Genomic DNA, 17,437 nt, shown 5'->3' with positions numbered 1-17,437 from the left:
GAAGGTTATATTCTAGTAGCTGGCCTCAAGTGAAGGCACAGTCTAGTGAAATGAGCAATTTTAAAGTTTCATTTCTTTGCAATATTCTGCTATGCTGGAAACATCTAAGAGGATCTTCATGACTAAGTAAAATTTTGCTTATGCACAGCTTATTGCATAAAAGCAGTAGCAACAAAAAGCCCTGATACCAGACTAATCTGGGTACAGGTTATCTGCATATGTCAGGTATTTAAAGGGAAATTTTGTAATGGGAAAGGTTTAGAAAATTTAAAACACTTTCTCTCTGACAGAGGTCACAGGAATGTTCTCTGTTTAAACCAGCTGGAACACTGATACAGTGAGATTAAATAAAACATAAAAAGGATAAAAGAATTACCATATACTTGAAAAAGCCACAAAACCAAAACCCAGAGAGCAGAAATGAGAACAATATGAGGTATTTTTTCAACTCACTGAAGCGTCCTCCTGCTTAAGGAAGCCCTTCTTGGTGTCCTTTTGCATGTCACTGGTTTTGTGTGTCCCCATCAATTCATTTTCCACTGGTATCATGATTATCTAATTAGTACCAATCTGTCACTGTCAATTAGGAACTCAGGAGATCTTCAGGTTCTCTTAAAGCGGTCACTTGGCCATGAGATAATATCAAAACATCATTACCATACCATTTATCAGGTTGGCTTTTTTACCTTTTACTAATTTGTTCAGCACCTGAGTCTTCCGGATGTTTATGAATATAACATGTTCATATTGCTAATTATATCATACTCTGCCTATGCACTACCTACACAATTAATGCCATTTTTGTATCTGCATGGAGCTGGCCAGGAGCTCCTACACAAATGATAATTAAACAGCATGTTAAAAAGATGTGCAACTGCTCAGGGGCTGTAGGCAAACAATTTGCAGCTCCTAGTTATTAAAACATAACAAGCTGACTTTTAAAGTAAATTTAGGTCTATTTTGCCTCTTGATGAAAGATCTTCCTGAATGACTAATTTAAAGAATTTTCAACCCCTCAACAAGATAGATGCATCTGAACAGGTGAAAACCTGGGCATCCTCTAGAATTTAATGAGGGTCCCTCCGTCCCTAATGCCTGTGAAAGCTCTGTGGAGATGGAGATCAATCATTTGGCATCAACCCTGAGTTGTGTCCTGTCTCTCAGAGCAGCCTGAGTGGATGACACAGGCAGGTTTATACTAAATCTATAACTGAGTGTACCAAAGCCATAATTTTCTTGAGGAATGTGACAAGAGCACAAACCAATCTAGTGATGCATGTCACTGCCCACAGACACGTGGCAGAGCTGTGGCCTTGGTGTGAGGTCTTGGAAACTTTTTACTGGGGAAAGGAGTAAGGGTGCTGGACTGGCAGTGTGAGATAGAAAGAGCTGAGTGTTAATTCATGGAGCAGAGTGCTGTCATCCCAAACAGCCTCTTGGCACATCTGCCTTCTTTCTTCTAAATATTTTCCAATGTTTACTTCATAAATTTCCCGCTTTTAACCCTCTTCCTTAGAGGGCAATAGCTCAATACTATCTTGCATTCCCATCACAAACTTTGTGAGGTAAATACTGGGAACTTCTCACGCTTCTTTTTTCTTATCTTGATCTCCATGTCACTTACTAAGCATCTCTAGTGAGAGAATAATGCAAAAGTAAAGGGAATTTTCAGTAAGTCCATTGAAGGCTTCCCTGGGAATCACAGCACAGAGCTGGGCACACCTCATGGCACTAGTTGCACTATAAATTTCCACAGGCTCCGGCCCTCCAAAATGCATTACAGAGCCTGTGAGAAACCCTGTTTGGCAGATAGAGGGACAGACGGACGTGTCAGTCATGCTGTTGCCCGAGCCAGCAGATGTGATGCACAGCACCCACGTGCCTCTTGCAGCCTTTAGAACGAGCAGTTGGAGGAGTGATACACTCAGCAAGTTTATTTATATTTTGAAATACAAGTGAAGTGCTTCACTTTCCTCTGAAGCCACCAGGGACACTCAAATCCCATTTAAACATCTACCTCTCTTCTCTGCTGCTACTATTTTGATTGCTGTGTTATCTTTTGTATAAATCTGCATGGAAGCAAAACCTCCTGTATCTCCCCCTTCAGGTCAGCCCGGATCAGGTCACTTTTATATTTAGCTTACTTCTCAAAAACTTGATATTTGTGTTAGCACAGCTTTATATCCTATTTTATTAGTTCTGGCTTTTCACAAATCTACCCAGCTCAAGCTGAAACATATGTACTAAATCTACCTCCGAGTCCTTTCCTATCTCTATTAGATGGAAAGAGGAATAATTATTATTATAAATATAATTTGCAATAATATCAACAGCAATCTGTTGGTGAGGTAATAGTGTTGGCCATAAGAACAGGGGGTTTGATTGTGACAGCTCATGGATGGTAACAGTGAACAGCAGAGTAAAGGGTGAGTTAAACTTCTCTACATCGGGGTGAACAAGGGCTGGTGAAACAAATATTTTAACTCCTGAAGAGTTAAGTTCTCCAAACAGTGTGTTCTGCAATACATGAGGAAAACTGGGTTCTGCTTAGGAGTCAGCAAAGAATAAAAGGCACCCCAGAATGGGAGCCTGCCATTAGGCCTGAGAGGAGAGGTTTTGCATGAAACCCAGAAAAAAAGGATGGAAAATAAGTCCAGAAAGACAATCTTTTCTTTGCATAGAACATTGAGCATTAATGCATATTTTATAAGCACACACCAGCGGTTGTTTCTTAACTTCTACTGAGTGCTGTTGTCCATAGTAAGCTACGCCTATAAACAAAATCCATGAGGAGGAAACAGCATGAAAAGACAGATAAATTAAAATGTTTGTTCCCTGAAATCACACACTTTCAATTGGAAGGGAAGATTTTAACGTACCTGCTCTTTTGCTGCCTGGTCAAGTGGCAGTGGAGTCACAAAGCACAAGTGGTTGGCATTCCCCAAACCCGATCTGTCTGCCTTGGAGGGCAGGAATAGTTACAAGGAAGCCACCTGGAAATCACAGGCTGAGGTCACCCTGCATTCAGCAGCCATTTTCACGCTCTGTAAACGAGGGCTCGTGGCTATCAGGCACAAACCTTCCCCCCAACCCTCTTCCACACAGAGCACTAAGTGCAGTTTAATTCCAGTATTCCTATTCTCTGGGTAGCAACATGTCATTCCTTATACACGTCAGGGATTTGGGCCAACACATACTTGAGGCTTTTGCCTGCAGTAACAGGTAATACACAAACCCAGCTCTTGGACAAATCTGCCACACTGAACAAATTTGACAGGGGAACCACTGGTGCAGAATGAATGCAAATCAGGATGCCAGTTTATTTTCCAGTCAGTTCTGCACATAACTAGAATTTAATCCAGTTATGGTAAATAGTGAAAATCTGGATGTGAGGGTGAAACATATGTAAATTGCCATTGTGATTTTTTTAAAGTAAACTAGAATCCAGCAAATGCATCTCATTTCATTATTCTCTGCAGCAGAAAATTCAGTTGCCAATAGAAAATTAAAAATAATAATACTAGCAACACACATTTTACAAATGCATCCTGCTTCATAAAAAATAAGGTCCCTGAATGCTATAGAAGCCAATAAGTTATTGCACAGGCTGTATGGAAAGTATCTCAGCACAAAGCAGAGTATCTGCTCACATATGAAAAAATGAAACTGTGCCACTTCAAATCTGAGCAGAGCACTGTCAGTGTGCTCTGCACTTTTAATGAAGCTTTAGAAGCAATCATTGATGATTGTGCAGAAGCCATGTCTGCTGCCAGAGCTGTCAGGTTACATAAAGGCCTGGTGGGAAACCAATATAAATGGCTCCGGCTCCTCCGTGCCCAGGAGCTGTTTGGTGGGGAAGGCAGGATAAGCGGGAATGCCCTGCTCCCCTGCCAGCCCCTGACACACCTTTCAGGAGCGCCAGGAACAGACACGAGGGCACAGCTGCCTCCTCTGTCAAGGTTCTTAAAAGCAAACTTGTTGAAAGCTAAGTGGCTGTCTAGCCAAAATTACACCGTGCTGCTGAGGGCATTTTTAATGGAGGAAGTGCTGAGAGCTCACTTTTCCTTCTCCCCCGGTCTTGCAGATCAAGTCAAGTGACAGCACAATTTATGTATTCAAATGGAAACGCAGCACATGGACTAAATAAAGCCCTAGGGAGGTTTTACCAAACCACTGCTGGCTTTGGGGGTTATTTACTCTAACCAGTTTTAAACCAAAATATTAGGCAGCCAAAGACCAAAAACAGGAGTTTGCTCTCAAAGAACTCCACAAAACTGAACAAAATATTCTATGCTAACACACAAGTTAGGAGCCATTCCAGAAAAAAAGCCAAGGTTGTTTAACTGCAAGACATGGATTTAAATGCTTTCAAAGGTTGGTTGCTTTTGTTTTGTTTTTTAAATTTCATGGCACTTTATCAGCAACTCAGTATTTTGTTAGAGAAAATGAGATGATGCCTGGAAATATAAAGGATTCCAAAAGCATAGCGAGGACAATACAGTGTAGCTCCTGAGCCTTTTCTTGCAGAAAATAAACTTGTTTTTCTGTGTAACCCTGTTACATTGAAAACAAAAAGATTTGTGAAACTCTCACTAATGTGGGCACCTACTGAGCGACTGCCTTTCTCTGATGTATTTTTCTGCATTGCCCTCATTTCACACTTCCTCAGTTCTATGCCCAAAACCTGCAGAAGCCAAAATACAGATTTTCAATGGTTCCTCCTGTGCCCCTCAGGCTCCTTCCATTATCATCTGATTTAGTATCCTACACTGTACACTGTTATAAAAAGCACATTTTTAACAGCTGAGTTAAAATTCAAGAAACTGAGAAATTACTCCAATCATCGATAATGCAAAATATGTAGCACAAATAACAACACTCACCTTTTCTAGCTGCATGTTTTTATCAGAAGCAGAAAGGAGCTCCTTAGCTTTGAGAAGTGGCCCCCAAGTACCATGTTTGTGACCATCGACTACAGGTATTCCTCCCTGTTTGTGTAGCAATCTTCATCTGCTTTCAGCTGCCATAAATTGAAAGGTTACAGGGTTTAAACCATTTCCTAGTTATGATATGTCTATCAGGCAGCAACAGCTGGGCAATAAACTTTTAGCCATAAATGTTTCTGAAAGCGGTAAGTTCACGGCCAAAGCCATAACTACGTAGCATCAATTGATGTCCAAAATTCAATCTAGCCACGTAGTTCCCTTTAACACCAGACCATATCTTACATTTCAAGGTACTTACCAGCAGCCTCCAGGTTAAATAAGATGGGTTAAGGTCAGGTGGGGATGGCTCCGAAAGGCTTCGTCGAGTCAACCTGAGATTTGTGGCCTCCTCTGAGCCTCCAGCGCTCCCTGATTTCATCCCCGTTCTATCGAACACTCTCAATATCACTTTAGACTGGATATTGAAATCACTTAGCAGCAATAAAAAAGAAAAGTGCCGCAGAATTGAATCACATTTTGCTCAGCACACATCTCTAAACTATTACCAGTGTGAAATGAAATCTAATGTCTCCCTTAGCAATCCCATCTTCTTTGTCCCTTTGTTTTTCTAGGAGCGTTATGATACACTAAATCCATTTGGACACGCTATAGTACACGGGTTATACCAGAGATTTCAAGAAGAGTTTTCCAAATTTATGTAGCCACTGCATCAGGTTGCTTTTCAGCCATCACACTGGCACATAAAAAGCCATTGTTAAAAGTAGAAAGAGACAATGCAAACACCTCAGTGAGCTGCTTTGGGCTGGGGTCCTTCATTTCCTTCCCAGTAGCTGCTATGGGGCTGTGTTTTGGATTTGCACTGGAAACAGTGCTGATAATTTGGGGATGTTTTCATTATTGCTGAGCAGTTTTCAGCAAGAGTCACAGCCTTTTCTGCTCCCCTGTGACCCACTTCCTTTTCTCTTCCTTAGGTTAAGTCTCATGGTAGAAAAAACCGAAAATATGACAATCTCTGCAGTTTCACCTAAGGCCCTCTTGAGGGATGTGAACTCTACGTTGGTGCAAACACTGTGCAAACACTGTACAGAAAATGTGACCAGCTGAAATCTAAATGCTTCCACTTCAATGGGAAAAACAGGGCAACTGCTGTGGGCCTGTGCCATCTGAGCTGCACCCTCTTGGCACTGCCAAATGCTTCTTGATATTCACAGCCTTGTTTTCCTGTTGCTCGTGATGCCACCTTTTCCTCTCCAACCACATCTCCTCGTCCACAGCATTGGAAGTTTTGCTGAAATAATGCACAAGGCAGGTGACTGATCTGCAGAGCCAAGCAACTGATGAATTTGCAGGGCAAGTGAGGATACAACATGCCCCAAGGAGGAGTTTTGGGGGAGGATTACTGTGTTGTCAATTATTGAGAACAGATGTAGCTTACAGAGCTTGGGCGGAAAGCTCATCTGATTGCTCTTGGCCAAGTTTAGATGATGGCTAGTCAACAAAATGCCATGCCCAAGAGACTGTGAAACTAAACCCTCCGGAAACATGTCCAAAGAATAAACCAAGTGTAAAGCAATACTGCACTAATAAATCAACTGAGCCTCTTAACAGTAACAGAGTCAGATGTGCATGTAACGATTCTGTTTAAACCATCTGAGGAGCTTGTCAAAGCTGCTCTATCAAAATAATATACATCATTACTTGCATCAAATACAAAGTATAGTCACCTTCTAGTTTTTCTCACATTTAATAAATGCTGTTACTTTTTGTATTAATGAAGATTGCAGTCTCTTTAGGTAGCTGCCTGTTAAAGAGACTTCTTGGATAGCATTTTTAACTCCTCACTATTATTTCTGGAGCGCACCAGTTCCAAAAATGTCACAAAGACAGGATTTGGCGTGGTGAGCCTCTGACGCAGCTCATCAGAATCCCAGACTGACTGGTTACAAAGTAAAAGCTCCTAAATAAAAATAAAGCACTGTTGGAAGGGAAGCTTGCTGAATATCTGCACTGCTAATCTTGGTCAGTCAATAAGAAAGGTATAGAAAATATAGAAGTACACAAAATTAGCAAAATACAAGCTAAAGGTGAATGCTGTTTAAAATATATATCTATTTTACAGAAAACAACTGAGTGAATATATTGCCTATTACAAGGTAATGAAGTATTTCATGGTAGGATCAGTGCATAGGTTTTCCCAATCTGATTTCAAACTGAACAAGTCAATCAGTGCTGAATCAGAACACGAAGCTTCACTTGCACTAAATAGTGTCTTATGGTGTTGAGCAAGACAACTTCTGGCAAAAATAAGAATATCACTATTTGTCCTTTCATTCCTGTTCAAAGTTCAGCAGAATCTTACTGGAAATTGTACTTTCCTCATTTTATTTTCCATCTGTTAAATAAAATTGCTGCTTAAATGAAAGCACTGAACCTGGTTGCCCAAAATCATTTTGGATGTGGAATATGGATGACTTTGTGTATTCAATTTCTCCCACTTGGCATAAGGCATGATTTAAGCAAAGAGAAGACCTATATTAGTACAGGAAATGGAGTACACTGGCCAATTTGACACTGAATATCCAGAACCACGAGGGGTCAGGAGTAAAGCTCTACCCACAAGGGGAACTCCCAACTAAAAACCTAGGACAACAACAGCCCACATCACATAAATCCCCTGTAGATGCACCTATCTCAGACATGGGAGCCCTTTCTCTGCCCATTTTTCACCCTGGACCTCACCTTTGATTCCCCTTATCCCAGGTGACAAGAGAGTTTTTCTCCTTCCTGACATAGCTTCCCTTTTTCCATTATTTTCTATAAACAAACAACAAAGTCAAGAAAATGAAAACAAGTGCCAAAAAAAGAAAAAGAGTTCTTGTTTCCCAGCCCCAACATAGATTGTAGGATGCAAAGTAAATGTTTTTACTTACTTTTCCCTGATTAGACTTGAATTACTAGTATTAATAACCGCTGCAATTTGCAGTTAGTTCCCTGGAAGGAAATTTCACAGAGAAGTCATCCATCTTCCTTTAGTTTTTCTGTTTCCATAGGCACAGGAAGCAGAGCAAAAAAGCTCTCAGGATTCCTTGGGTGATGAACAGATGGGTGGAAGGACAGGTATAATGTGCCTTTCTAAAATGCAGGTGTGGGGTTCACACCCACACCAGTTCTCTCTCTTCTCCTGTGCCATATTTTCAGGAAATGGATGTTCTAGCTTAATGTATGGGTTTTTTTGCACATGTATAATCTGGGTGAAAACCTCTTGTCACCATTTATATAATGATAATACCCCCACTGCAAACAAAGGTGAAAAGCTCTTTAAATGGAAAAATATTGTTTCACCAGGTACTAAAAGTTAGACCCCAGTCAAGACTCCAGTCAAGGTTCTATTTGTGTCTCGAATTTAAGCTATATGGCAGACAGCCATTTTAAGTCATCTACAGGCTATGTAAGCTATAACAGCATCCTAATGTCAAAATTAAATTTATTTCATAAGGCATGGCCTCTTGAATTACCTTTTACACACAAATGTAAAGCAAGACTATTAGCATGGCTGTTAGACCATAATAAAGGATGTTCATGACTTGTCTCTTAATTATGCTTTTTCACTCTCATACTGTGGCAGTACAATTCCCTTTTCGACCACAAACCATGTTCATGACATACATATAATGCAATAAAATTGGTGCAGATAAGAGCAATGGATCACATTAATCTGTGTGATTGAACCAGAGATGGTGCAACTGCAGAGAATTTGTAATCCAGTGAGTCTCTCTCAGAAGGTTTTGAAAGGTCCTATTGCTGTAGATAATGTTTGCTGTTGGGTTTATTATGTACAGAATCCATGTTTTCTATAAAATGACACACGAGCTTCCCTTTAACCACAGATGAAATGAGATATCCCTGGCACTTGTTAACAGGGTCAGTGTCAGGGGCAATTTAGTGCATGTGCCTTTTCATGCAATTAATCTGATAGAGCAAAAAAAACCCATTATGTCTCGGATTAATGGTAAAGCTGATTTCAGAAACCCTCCCCACCCCAGAAACACATCCAGTTGGATTTTGGTAGGTGGTGGAATGATGTACACAGAAGGGTCTCTAGCCCTGGAGTAGGGCAAAAGCATCCTGAAGGCACAAAGGAGATTGTCTGAGGAATGTGGCCATGAAAAAGCTTTAACCTTGTAATGTTAACAACAAAACTTGCAAATGTAAGAAAAAAGGTAATTGTTGGGCTTTCCCCCCCCTCAACAGCTCCACCTCATCATTAGAAACTCTGTTCTCTCACTTTTCTTTACCAAATCATATTGACAAAAAGCTGTTGAAATGTGGACAAAAATCAAGATCTTAGTTATATATAGGCTGTTTGGTACTTACATGAGAGGCATTTGTCTGCTTGGGTAGGAGAGAACTGTTCATTGAGTTCAGTAACATAAAAATTTTTTATTATTAAAAAAACAATTAGTCTTCCAGACCAGAGAATATTCTATTAACACTATAAATGTGGGGGGAAAAATTAGAACTACAATGTATTACGTGCTGTTGGAATTTTCCTTGTTCCACACTTGTTATTGCAATGCAGCATTTTGTTCTGCAAACAAATGTTGACAACTTCACTTTTTTGTAATCTGAATAATTTCACATCGGTCTGAAGGAGTAATATCCACACGGGAATTGGCCCAAAGCAATGAAGGAAGCTTTTACCAAATGTTCTCCAAGAAAAGCTGATGTTTTGAATATAACTGGGAGACAGGCACAGCACTGAACCAGATATTTCGGGTTCCACATGGTGCAGTCTACAGAGACAAGCCAGATGTTTAGCACTACCCTAGTGTCCATGGGGAATTTTGCTATTTATTTGGAAAACAATTTATTAAAAAAATAAGAACCCCCCAACGCATCGGCGGCAAGTGGTTTGTTATAGCAAATGCACAACCTAAGTTTTTAAGAATATCAGATTTATCTTTACAAAAGAGGGGTTTAAAAAGCATTCACACACTTCAGGTTTAAAAAGCAGTCTTTGTTATCTAAAATAGACGGGGCTGCTGTAGCTTGACTATTTCTGAATAAAAGCAGGTCATTATTAAAAAGAGAAGAATTGTAACACCAGACATATTACAAAAGAGACTGTCAGATGTAAGCACTCACAGGAATAATGTGTGGGGTCTTGCATGCTCAAGAATAACTCCCACAGAATAAGATGAGGAATATGAGGTTGGATTTTTGATGCTCTTATGTTTTCTGTTCTGCGTGAAGACAATAGCTCTGGATTTTCAAAGAGTGGACTTATTTTCAGCAGGCTTAAGATAACCTGCAGTTTTAAAAGGTCACTGGAATTGGCTGTTCTTTAGACTACAGCCATCTTTTAAACAGACAAAAGCCAAATCATTGGCATTGTAAATTGGTCTACGGCACCATCAGCATATAAAAATAAAAGCAGACTGGCTGGCCACCCTCCAGCAGTGACACAATTTCCAGTGACACACATACTACCTGTTGTTTTCCTCCTTTAGTCTAGAAACTTACTGCTATTTGCTATAAAACATTAGCCCAGCCTACCTTGCCTAAACACAGGAGTTGGAGGGAAGCTCACACAATGACCCCTGCCTTTGGTGTGCTGAATACTGGTCTGAAAAACAGTGGAAGGGATATCCAGGATGTCTTCCCTTTCTGTTATTTACTGCTAAAATATAGTTCCCATTAGATATGATAACATTTCTTTTCCAGGCAGGATGAAAGCTTAAAACTGATGATGTGAAGCCAGGGAACTGCAACAGCACTTCCAAGTGCCAGGCTGCAAACAAAGCCATACCTGCAGTCAATACAGGGCTAGAATAAATACAGAATTTGAGCTTCATTTTGCAGATGAGACTGGTTGTAGTCTTCTCTCAAGCAGTCACATAAAGCAGGATAACTGAGCCACTCAATCCTACCTGAAGGCACTTAGCACAAGCAGGCAGTTCTTGCTGAACTGAAGTCATGGCACAGGCCATCACTGAAAATAAGAAGAAAACAGGAAACCTAAGAAAAGTTGAGGACTGGTTTGGTTTTTTTTTATTGAGGGGTGGGGATTGGAAGAGAGGAGAAGGAACAACTTTATTATTGTTTTATTATTGTGCTGTTATGACTACAACCTTACCTACACTGAGTATCTGTACTGGGTAACCATATGATGCCTTTCCCAATATTTGGATAATTTCATTCCTGACAAAAAGTTCCCTGACAAACTTAACAGCTGTGGTTATTGTGGCTGGGACACATCTCTCCAAGGGGGCTGGATACCACACCACTCTTTTAAATATGATATAATGGAAAATGGAGCAGGGATCTCAGATGGCCTTTAGCTGTTAACCTCAGCTAAAGCAGCTTTAAAAATATTATCTCTGTTATTGCAGTTGTTAATGCTTTCCAAAAGGATGACTCCTAGGACTGCAAGAGCTCACTGACTTCACACATGCACATCCTTCTCTGAGGTTAAACGGAGAATGGTTCATGAGCACACAGCTGAGAGCAGAATTACCTAATGAAGTGCACTTGCCTGAGCACATCCAGCTCACACACAGCTTTCTTGCAAACATAAAAAGGTGCTTTTAATGTGAAAACCTGTTTTTGTTCCAAACTTGGAAATGTTTACGGGAAATTGTGCTTCTAGGCTCCGGGACACGAGCACGCATAAATGCACAGAGCACTGCTCACATTCACATCACTGAGGTCTCAAGGGGCCAAAGGCCCGAAAAACAAATCTGTTTTTACAAAGAGACACAAATGAAATTATCCAAGTTAGAGCATCTTAGTAACAGTGTCAGTCAAAGGTACTTACCAAGGCAGATTCTTAAATCCATGCTGTTGTTGGGCTTTCCAAGTAACCAGGCATCAAAGTCAAAAGGAAGCATTTCCAAGTCAATCCTGCAGAACTCAGCATTGAACTTCACCAACCTAGTTGGAGAAAAAAGGGTATTAGATAATGGCATTTCTTTTGGGAACTGGAGAGAAAGGGTGATGGGGAAGTAATGGTTAGTGTAACAACCACAATAGTTAATATGATGATAAATTCACCTATTACCACATGACAACTCCACAGCACATGAAAACATTAAATAAGGATTCCCCTGAAAACCTCAACTGAAATTCCAGGTGTGACTCATTTGACTTACACAGTGATTTTTCAAACCATATCTTAGAATAAGGTGGACATCATTTTTTTAAAGTTTCATTAGACTTATGGAGTTTGGTTTTGTGCACAGTGCAAGCTCCCTTTCTTCTCTTGTCATAGGTAGTGTTTCAATGGAATATCAACCCTGGGTAGAAGTTAACTTCCCTCATAAGAACCATTGACAGCTACAAGAGCTCACCTCTTACACAAAAGAGTTCCAAAGTGCATAGAAGAGAGAACTGAACAGAGACAATCACAGCTGCCCTGGAGAATAAGAGTCATGCTCTGCAACAGATCTTTCACGTGATGCTAAATTACACATTGAGCAAAAAAAAAAAATCAAAAAAGACAACTGTTTGTGTGCTTCTCATCCTCCAGGAGCCTGATTCCCAATCTGACTGACAGATCCTCAAAATGCATCTCAAGAGCTTAGGGAATTGCTAAGACCTGCTCTCCTGCCTTCCTGTATAACACAAGCCACGGAATTTCAACCAGGCATTTCAGTATCCAGACAGAACATGGTCTGGCTGAACTAACAAAATCCAACATTTCTGAACCTATAACAGCCCTCACCTTGGAGGTGCAATCAGACTGGATATTCAGATAATTAGGTAGGAAAGATCCTGCTAAGCAACGCTTGCAATTTTACATTTGTGTTTCTGGAACTTCTTATTTCTTATCGAGCTCTTGAGAACATGTAAGATATGAGCAGGCAAATAAGTTATCTTCTGCCTCTTTTCCCACTATGCAACAGGAAAAAAATAACAATAGCAACACTCCCATGAACTGTTACAAAACAGGAGATTCATAAACTATTGTCTATGCTTAAACCATGAGGGAGTGAAATACAAAGACAAAAGAGTCATCCAGCCAGTATCATTATTAGACTAAAAAAAACCAAACACTTCAGACTGTTTGTTAAGCAGTGCTGTTTGGGAATGCTCTCCTGGCTTCCCTAATTGCTTCCCCATTGGGAACAGAGTAGAATGTATGTGTTGATTTGACTAAAATTTCCTTCTAAAAGGGCTGTTTAACTTCTAAGTAACACTGAAGCACAAATAACCTCACTCAATTTACATACAAACTACTCTGACAAGCCCAACACCTTCCCTTGGCAGTAGATGAAGCAGCACAGCCTGTGTTTGAAGCACTGTCCTGCTCCTTGGGCTGCTCAGACACTTCACATGCTGCACTAAATGAGGGTATGGTTACTTACAATCAAATTGGGGAGAAAATCCAGTGAATTTTTGGTCTTTAAATGTCCATTTCCAATTTCCTTCGTAACATTTTGTTTCAGCAAAGTACTTCAATATTGATGACAGTGATGGAATTTGTGGTATTTGTTATTCACCTTCTTTCAGTTGTTCTGTGAAGTGAAAAAAGTTTCCATGTAAAAGCTGAATCTGATTACATTTTGGTTTTACCTCTGATAGATTTCTAACAGAAAATACATGCTCCTTTTTAATTACTCCATTCAGGGACCCTAACTGCATAGAAGCTCATGCTTTTTATGTAATTACTTTTAAAGGCTTTTTCCATCACAGCATGGCTGTCTCTTTAGATCACTTACTGTGTTTCTTTTCGTCTCTCAGCTTTTGTTGATGGTAAGTCAGCCTTAGGTAGTGAATGCTGTAGGACTGTCTGTTCCTAGGGAATCCCCCCTGTAAGGAGAACTAAACAGCTTCACTCTCTCCTCCCAGGGGAATCTGTGCAATCCAGAAAGGGTTAATAGCTTGACGTGCAGGTAAAGTGCCTCTCCATCCTTCCAACTGTTGCTCACAGCTGTGTGTTTACAGCAAGGAGAGTCAAATCCCTATCAAGAGCATTCCCTAAACACCACAAGTGTAGCAAAAACTTGGACAACTCTCTGGTGCATTAGCTGCAACAGTTACTCGGGAACCATCTTGTTCAATATTTAATCCTAAGGTTCTTTTAGCAGCTTGTTCAATTATGGGATGAAAGAAAGAAAGAAAAAAAAGAAAGGAAAAAAAATCCCCAACATAGATACAATTAGCCCAGAGTTCCCATCACCACCAACATTCATCAACAGCGTTGAGAAATCAAAGCTCTTTATTCTTTTCCACTCATTCCACTCATGTTTAGCACTTCTATGTTAAATGCAGTGGGTTCAAAAGGAGTGATTGAGAAACACTTTTTCCTCAAGTAGCCCAAAGATTCTCGAGTGCTGTTCTGAGTGTACCAACTCTCTTTTGCCTTAGCTGAGCTACACACAAGCACTAAGCCAACACACTTAATGAGGCAGGAAAAAAGCCTTGCTCTTTCTCTGCAGATTATGAAAACAAAAGTTTAGAGAAAGAGTTTAGCTACGTACTCCAGGAAAGGCTGTTGATCCATGAACATGGAAGGGGACATGTCTGTGCTGCCCTCACAGAGACCGTGACACTCACAGCTTTACATTCCTCCAGAGAAGGCTCTTCAAAATGTGAGCTAATCAGGTGCTATGTTTATGTGTGGTGCCACAGGAGTGTTTGTCACCTGTGGGTTTGATCACCCCTGTGAGCTGGGAATGATGCATTATGCACCTCTGAAGGAACATGCAGGTAAGGTTTCCCCAGCAGCGCTCTGGAAAGGAGCAGCTGCCATTGTCACTGTGTATCATCCGCCTTAACAAATACAAGGGAAACACTGCCAGGATTAATCCCTCTCCCGACTGTCATAACATGTACAATGAGGCTTCTCCTTGAGCAGCTTTTGCTACTTATCTCTGTTTTTTGCTGCAGAAGCCACGTCTACGCAGGCAGGGGATCATGTGCAAGAATGAATGGGCTCTGATTTATGTGGATCATATCAGACAACCTTTCAGAGGCTCCTTCTGGGTCCCCGTGCTCCATTAGTCTGCAAATGTCACATATAGGTATTTAAATCAACAGTGAGGACAGTGGGGATTAACAAGCAGAGGAACACACAGCTACCAGAGCAGCCACTGCAATCATGGTAGATACTGCACACCCTGTCTCCACTGGCCCTCTCTTAACAGTGGTTGGGAAGTGTTCAAGCACACCTATTTGGGATGGGAGCTGTGGATGCCAAGAGGACCTGCCATGCTCACAACTTTGACAGCTTTGAGGCCATCGACACCCACAGCAGGACCTGGAGGCCTCAGCTCCATGACCACCCACACATCCTCTGCAGCACCAGGCTCAGGAGGAAGGGGCACAAGCTGGGACACACCAGACCCGCAGCTTCTCCCATTCCCTGTTCCCTCTTTCTGCCTCTCCCATGTCCCCCTCTGAGAAGCCCTTTTTGGGCTGTCTGTACCTCCTGTCTGACCCTGCTGGAGAATGTTTCAACTCACTGACTTGACAAAAGCTCTGCAGCAATAGAGAAGAAAAACAAAAAAGTAAGAAAAGAAATAAAAAGCAGGAAAAAAGCAGCCATCTCCTGCTTCACGGGTGAGCAGCCCATCCTGAACAAATCACAGCAAAATTGCAAGGCTTAGAAACTTCATCCCCTGCTCCCCCAGCTCTCCTTCCCTCACAAGCACAGCGTGACTCCCCAGCTTGCCCTCCACAGCTGTGCCCTGTGCAGCTCCAGGGTTCTCTGTCTCCACAGGTGGCAGCTCTCCAGCCTGCATGGGGCAGCTCCTCATTTTTAGTAGTTTCTGGTGGGTATGGTTTGCAGTGTGGTTCCCTGCTTGTGCTTTTATTTCTGCTGTCACAGAGTGCCGCTACTCTCCCTTGTTCCTGCTGGCTACGCCGTCGTCTTAATCCAACACTTTCTTCCTATTTTTGCAATATGAAAATAAAAGCTCTTCCAGCAATGTTACAACAAAAGGCTTGTAGCAATATTTATAGATTTATAGAGTGAAATGGCTGTTATGCCTCTAGGTTAAAATCCAGGGTACCGCTTACTGTTTGGGTTTCTGTGTTCCCGCTGACCCACTCAAATCCTCGCTAGTAGGGATAGAAAGCAAGTTATGATTAAAAGCATATTGCAGTGGGTAAAGTGGGCATCTGCTGGGCACTGAAGGTCCCAGCACTGTCCACCACCAACCTGCCCACCCCCAGCCCAACTCAGCCAACAGCAGGAACACTCACGTTGATTTTATTTCCAGGCATGAGGCTTGCAATTGTTAACTACTCTCACCAACTGATTAGACAGACACTGAGCAGTTCCAAAAATACCAGTCTGGGGGTGATAACTTTCTGTCATGTGAAATCTGACATCTTAGAAAAGAAAATGATGCCTGGACACATGCAGGCATTTCATAGCTTTTAAATATTAGCACCAACAATTATTTCTGCTTCACTTCTTACACTTTTTGCGAGTTTTAATTATTTAGAGTTCAGCTTGTTCAAAGATTTATTTTACTTTATTTTTGATATTTCCTTTTTAACTGTCACACCTTCTTTGTCACAGCTTTCGACATGCTACAACTTCTAACTTACTGAGAATGCATCAAGGGATTTGGTGCTGGTAACAATACACAGATTCACTCACTCCATGGATGTTTTGTTACCTTCAAATGCCATTGAGATGCCCTGCTGCCTTTCCATTTTCAGGCATGCTAAATTTCTGCTTATTTCACAGTAAACCTTCTACTGGTCGCTGCTTTTCCAGCATTAACCCAACGATTGCACTACCTGATATATGGTATATTGCAATGCATGAGAAGGTCAGTGTTTCAGCTTTGCCACCCTTACATCCTCCTGGATGTTAAAATATGGAGGGGTGAGTCAATGGCCTCAAGGGCTGGCCTGCTCTTCCTGAAGGTCCATAAATCAGCCTCCAGGACTGAGGCTCAGTGCCAGCAAGACACTGTTATTTATGGACTAGAGACATGTTTCAGGTGCAGGGGGAGTCTGAGAGGAGATGAAGCTGTCCACATAGACAGAACAATTCTGCAGAATGAAGTTGCTTCTACAGGAGGGCCTTGGGTACTCAAGGACTGTGCAGTCCAGCTCTTAGTCAGGTGTCTGAATACAGATTAAATGGTGCTCACTCTTGCAAATATTGTCTTTGTTCCAAGTTTCTTTACCACCACCATCATCCAGACAACATACCGTCCCTACCAAAACTGCTGCTTGGGTTTGAAGCAACAAAGGGGAGAGATACTCCCAAACAATTTTTGATTGAAACAGAACATAACATCAACTTCCATTAAAATATAATTCAGTGCTTGTTTGATATTTTTGTTTTTACTCTAATGAAAAGGCAAACATAATCTTCCACAGATTGTTGTTCCCCAAAAAAAGTGTATAACGATATGCACCGACAGCAAATGTTGTATTTAAATATTCAACACAGCCGTGCTTGCGGAGACCTGACAGAGAAAAATCCCCTGCTCTCTCTTCCTCCTCATTCAGCAAATCAGGCAGAG

The 17,437-nt window shown here is 41.2% G+C and overlaps 1 long non-coding RNA gene across 2 annotated transcripts in view; it reads right to left on the bottom strand.

Annotated features, from left to right (window-relative positions):
- Positions 1-16,595, bottom strand: part of LOC113970661 — a 58,753-nt gene extending 42,158 nt beyond the window's left edge. Inside the window, exons 1-7 of one of the 2 annotated variants that reach the window (XR_003535251.1) lie at positions 13,667-16,595; positions 13,313-13,462; positions 11,764-11,879; positions 10,756-10,938; positions 7,877-8,240; positions 7,686-7,760; positions 4,884-5,020 (exon numbers count right to left, since the gene is read on the bottom strand). This is a non-coding gene — a long non-coding RNA (uncharacterized LOC113970661). Of the gene's footprint in view, positions 1-4,883; positions 5,021-5,244; positions 5,915-7,685; positions 7,761-7,876; positions 8,241-10,755; positions 10,939-11,763; positions 11,880-13,312; positions 13,463-13,666 lie in introns of those variants that run through there. The other variant, XR_003535250.1, reaches the window with a different exon arrangement.
- Between the last annotated feature and the right edge of the window lie 842 nt (positions 16,596-17,437).

Source organism: Neopelma chrysocephalum, unplaced genomic scaffold, assembly GCF_003984885.1.
Source record: "Neopelma chrysocephalum unplaced genomic scaffold, ASM398488v2 Primary Assembly neopelma1_78, whole genome shotgun sequence".
Lineage (NCBI taxonomy): Eukaryota > Metazoa > Chordata > Aves > Passeriformes > Pipridae > Neopelma > Neopelma chrysocephalum.
Note: the sequence above shows the minus strand (reverse complement) of the source record. Positions and strands in the feature narration are given on the sequence as shown.